Source organism: Mixophyes fleayi, chromosome 3 (assembly GCF_038048845.1).
Source record: "Mixophyes fleayi isolate aMixFle1 chromosome 3, aMixFle1.hap1, whole genome shotgun sequence".
Lineage (NCBI taxonomy): Eukaryota > Metazoa > Chordata > Amphibia > Anura > Limnodynastidae > Mixophyes > Mixophyes fleayi.
Window position 1 is genome coordinate 283,094 of NC_134404.1, and position 6,000 is coordinate 289,093.

The window sequence follows — 6,000 nt, forward strand, 5'->3', positions numbered from 1 at the left end:
TTATAAAGCTGTCCAAGAAAAAGCTAGCAGACTATACATATTAAAAAGCATTGACGTTCTACAGCAAGGCATATACATTTTACATGAAACATCTTAGGATACCGTTGCTTTTTCAGCAAGGTCAATGTCCTCAGCAGTGATGGTTAGGAGAGCCCTGTGGTTGACCCTTGGTTTGCAGGTGCTCAGTAAAAGAACATCTCTATTAAAGGCCTAAATATTATTTTGTGGCTCGTCAGCACTTCAGAGAGGTTATGAGCCAGGGAGACAATATGGTAGACACATTAGGCCCACAACATCCAGTTGTTTCAGGCTTTTAGGCCCAAAGAAGGAAGGTCTAATCAGAAGACACAGCACTATTGTCCGGATCAGTCCCCATTACTACCAGTGGGGGGCAGAATCATACAGTATGCAGAAATATGGGCTTACTCTATCATAGATGAGTGGGTGTTGGACATTGTAAGAAATGGGTACAAGATTGAGTTTCATCAGTATCCCAAAGGGAACTTCTTTATTCAGTCTAGTGCAGAATTGGTAGCCTTGTATAACCGTCTGCATTCATTAATAAGCACTCATGTAATTTCTCTTATTCTGCAGGTCAAGGACACACAGACTTATATTCCAGACTCTTCCTTGTCAGATATCCATTAGGGGTGTTTCTTTTAGTTATAGATTTGAAGAGTTTCGACAAGTTTGTTCCAAACATTCAAGATGAAGTCTGTGAACCCTATCCTCACAGCCATTGCCAGAGGAGATTTTCTCACATCTATGGACCTTCAGGATGTCTATTTTAATATTCCTGCTGCAGTTCATCATAATTCCTCAGGGTTAGGCCCTGCGCCATAACTTTTAATTCACCTGCCTGCTCTTCAGTTCTAATCACTGATGGTGCTATGAGGAAGCAAATTCAGAATAGCAAGTTCCTGGGGGTCCAGATAGACACTATACAGAGCAAAGTGTCTTTGTCGCAAGAGAGGTGTATCAAGATGAAATCCTTGGCACATCAGCTACAGATTGATCGTCTAGTGTCAATAATAAAGGGGCATCGAATGTTGGAGATGTTTTCTTCATCGTATGGACCATACCTTGGGCAAGATGGCACATGCGGGATCTCCAGTGGAATCACAGAAATACTTCTCTGAATTACACCATCACCGTGCCAAACGGGTATCTCTCAGGTAGTGGCAAAGCACAAATTTAAAGATAAAAGGATTGTCACTTTTGGACCCAGAAGGGATGATATTGACAACAGACACCAGTATCAAAGCCCACCTTCAGGGACAAGTGGTGCAGGGTGTTTGGTCACAAAATGAAAAAAGTCTTTATGTGAAAGTTTTGTAAACGAGTGCAGTGTTGAAGGCTATTCAGCACTTTCATATATAATCTCTGAATATCCTCAGACAACAGTGCTGGCCTTCATAAGGAAAGGTACCAGAAGCCAGACCTTGATGGTGGATGTAGCAAAGGTTATGTCCTGGGCAGAGAGAAACCTGAAGTCACTCTCAGCATTAAATGTACCATGAAAACACAATTGTGTTACCGGATTATTTTAGCTGAGAGCAGACTCACCCAGGTGTTCCTGGTGTTGATAAAATGATTCTGGCTTCCTTAAGTGGAGATCATGGCGACAAGCAGAATGCAAAAGTTTGCATGTTCTTCTCAGCACAAGACTCTAGAGTCAGAGGGAATAGATGCTCTGGCATTCCATGGACCTTTCACCTGGGATATGTCTTCCCTCCATTTGCACTCATCACTCATATCCTAAAAAAGATCCAACAAGAAAGGGCACAAGTGATAGCAATTCTTCAATTTTCTTCTATTTTGGCCTCTCTGTCCATGGTTTCCTGTATCCTGGGCAATGCTCAAGGAACAGCCTTGGCCTCTGTAGTCAGATATACTACACCAACTGCTGGTACTTCGTCCAAATCCAGAGGGGCTAGATGGCATGGAGATTGAGCAGAAGCTGCTCAAGATAAAAAGAAACCTCAGAACCAGTAATCAACAGGCAAGAAAGAAGAATTCTTAAAACATCTACTATCACAAGATTTGGAAGAAATTTATTGCATGGTGTGACTCAATGCAATCTAGCAGCGGCAATTTTTCCACAGATCCTTGACGTCAGGATATTTTCAGTAAAGGTCTTGCTTTATCTACACTCAAGGTGCAAGTGTCTGCTTTGAATGTGTTCTTGGATACCAAGTTGGCTTCAGAAGATTTGCTTACTCGCTTCTTCCAGGCAGTAAAGGGGATCTGTCCCTTCATAAGATCCGTTGTGGCTCCAAGGGACCTTTATTGAATTCTAAACACTCTGATGTCTGACCCTGACAAATGAGATGGATTACACTGAAGGTGGCAATTACGCTTGCTCGCAGAGTTGGAGAATAGCAGCCACTGTGGTGCAATGAGACATTTCAGTACCCATGGAGATAAAGAGGCGCTTACATACAATCCATAATTTCTAGCTAATGTCATGGCTAACGGCTATTATCATAAGCTTGTAGAACTGGTGGCGGGGGTCTTCACCTATAGCAGCCGCCTTTCCCGTACAGCTTGTTTCGCTCACAGGTACTCAGATGCCCCCAGGTCTTATGCTCTGCATAGAACAAGTTTATGGATATAAACGTAGCGTGGGCAAGGGGGTGACTGCAGGACATAAGCGAAGTCAGAGACAGGCCGAAGTCATAGGGCACAAGCAGACAGTGAGGTGAGGTTCAGGCAGAGGTCAGGTCCGGCAGAAAGACAGGATATCTAAGTCACAGGCAGAAGTCAGGGTCACCAGCAATAAATCACTGTCCAATAACAAGCCAAGGGTCATACACTGAAGGGTCTATCCAGGAGTACAGGAACAAAGTACAGGAGCAGGTCAGCAGCCAGGAAACTGAACGCTATAACCAGCAGGGAGGCTAAGCCCTCCCTCCCTTAAATACCTAGACTGTCCAATCAGAATTAAGGAGGCACTGGAGGTTTAATCAGCCACCTGAGGCTGTAAATACATAATTTAATCTGCACCTGCGCCCGACTGCCTCTAATGCCGGGACACAGGGCTGTCAGAACTTACCGGCCGGTGCCACGTTGATGGCCGGGACCTAGAAACCGGAAGTGACGCACTGGCAGTTGCTATGTCACCTGGGACGCAAGCAGGAGAGAAGAGCCGTGGGTCGCTGCGGCTTGTAACCGTACTGCCCTTGAAGAGGGGTTAAGGAACCCCAACATCCTGGTTTGTTGGGAAATTTAAAAATTCTCTAAGGAGCTTTCCGGCGCCTCTGCATTACCCAAGATTGTTCCTCCGGGCCACGACCCTTCCACTGTACCAGGAAATGGATTTACCCTGGACCTTTTTAGCACCAATATTTTTTTCCACCACAAATCTCTGATGATCCTCCAAGTTAACAGGCTGAGATCTTTGTAAGTAGCGGAACCTAGATTTGCATGCAGGGATAGCAGGCTTCAGGAAAGAACAATGGAAAGTTTTCGGAATCCTAAGAGAACGGGGAAGCTTCAACCTGAAGGCGACAAGATTGACCTGATTAATAATAGAAAAAGGTCCAATGAATCTAGGGCCAAGTTTTTTACAGGTTTGTTTGAGCTTGATATTACGTGTGGATAGCCAGACCTTTTGACCCACTTTAAAAGAACAAATTCTTCAGTAACAGTCTGCAAGTCTTTTACACTGGAAAGAGGCCCGTAGAAAAGCAGAGTGGACTTTCTTCCAGTTGATCCTGGGATGAGAAGCCGTGGAATGTATCTCCGAGAGGTCAAACTGGTTGAGAGAGGACAAAGAGTTGGTCCTTGGATGGAAATCGAAATTGCAGAAAAATGGAGAAATGCGAGTGGAGCAATGACACAAGTTATTATATGTGAACTCAGCTCATGGGAGCAAAGATGACCAATTGTCTGGAGATTCTGAGGTATAAAAGCTTAGAAAGTGTTCTAAGATTGATTAACTCTGTCCGTCGGACTGAGGATAATAGGTTGATGAGAGGCTGATGTTATTCCCAAGGAGGGTACAGAAGGACTTCCAGAATTGGGCAACAAATTGGGAGCTGTGGTCTGAGACAATATCTACAGATAAGCCATGTAGATGGAAAACATGCTGTATAAAGAGTACAGCTAGACTCAGCACTGGGAAGCTAGGTTGATGGAATAAAATGGGACATCTTACTGAAATGGTCCACTACTACCCAAATGGTGTTGTTTCCTGAAGAACATGGCAGATCACAATAAAATCCATTGACAACACACTCGCACCCAAGCCTTACAAATAGAACCTTTCCGCACGCATTTTATTCCACCTCCCCTCGCAAAACTAGCGGTACTGCTATCCTAGTCCATCACTCAGTTCCATTAACTGTACATTCTACTATAACAGATGACCAAGGCAGATATACAATACTGATTGGATCTATTTCCCAAACGCCCATAACCATAGCGACTCTATATGCTCCTAATGTGGGACAGGGATCCTTCTTTTCAGATTTCTTCACTAAACTTTTTCAGTCAGCTAAGGGACACGTCATTCTGGGTGGAGACTTCAATGTCACGTTGGATTCCAAGCTAGACTGCTCTCCTCCGTCACCCTCCTCCTTGCGGACCTCTAGAGACTCTCGTCATCTCGGCTCCCTAATAAAGCTGTATGATCTCTATGACTCTAGGCGGGTCTTGAACTCTTCTGCTCGCGCATACACACATTTCTCCGTCCCTCACAACGTCCATACACGCATTGACATGATTTTCACAGATAAATCTTCCACCTCCTCCCTGCGCTCTTCGGATATAATCCCAGTTACCTGGTCAGATCACGCGGCGGTCTCTCTTAATGTTGATATCCTTCCCACAGTCCGCCCCATCGATCCTGGCGCATGCATGACACCCTTGTCACCAAACCAGAAAACTTACAGAAAGTGTCACAGGCAATCGAGGAGTTCAAGAACTTCAACTCCTCCCTGGATATCTCGCACTCTGTTGTATGGGTGGCTCATAAAGCCACTATCCGAGGCCTCTTAATTAGCATGTCATCAGCCCAGAAAAAAGTTCATTTAGCTCGGATTCAAGATTTCGAATCTGAGCTTCTCTCCCTCAACAAGAAGCATCAACGCTACCCAAAACGCAAAACTTATCTCAGAATCCTGGCTGTAAAAGCTCAGTTACAGCAACTTTTGTCCACTAAAGCAGCCAACACCCTGAAATGGCTCCACCAAAGATTCTACGAGAAAGGAAATAAAGCCGACGCCCTCTTGGCTCGTAGTTTACGCACCAAATGGACCCGCAACAGAATTATTCATATTCTAGACGCCTCCTCCTGTAAGCAATTTGATCCACAGAAAATAGCTAACCGGTTCCAGGAATTTTACTCCAAACTGTACGACCTTCAATCTGACGCTCCCCCCCCTAGAGACCTCGGATTTCGTATTAAAACATTCCTAAATACTTGTGGTCTACCAGCGCTAAGCGTATTGCAATCTACCTCACTTAGTCAGGATATATCTGCTGAGGAATTGAAACATACGGTCAAATCTTTGAGAAATACCTCCGCCCCGGGCCCGGATGGCCTCACGGCCCAATATTACAAAAAGTTGCTCCCTGTCCTTTCACCCATGCTCCTAGATCTTTTTAACTCGATCCTCAAGGGCCAAAAGTTTGACAGCGCCACCACCAGAGCCAATATAGTGGTGATCCCGAAGGAGGGTAAGGATCCTAGTCTGTGTGCAAGTTATCACCCAATATCATTACTAAATACTGATTTGAAACTCTTCGCTAAGATATTAGCAAACCGCTTGGCCGGTGTGATCCCCTCCTTGGTCCACCCTGACCAGGTGGGTTTCATTCCCAAACGCCAGGCAGCCGATAACACAAGGAAAGTCATCAACTTAATCCACGCCTCAAATAAGCTTAAAACCCCAGCTCTGGTGCTCGCGCTTGACGCTGAAAAGTCCTTTGACCGGGTCTCATGGCCTGTCATGCGTGAGGTTCTCAAAACATCAAACATTCAAGGTCCCTTCCTCA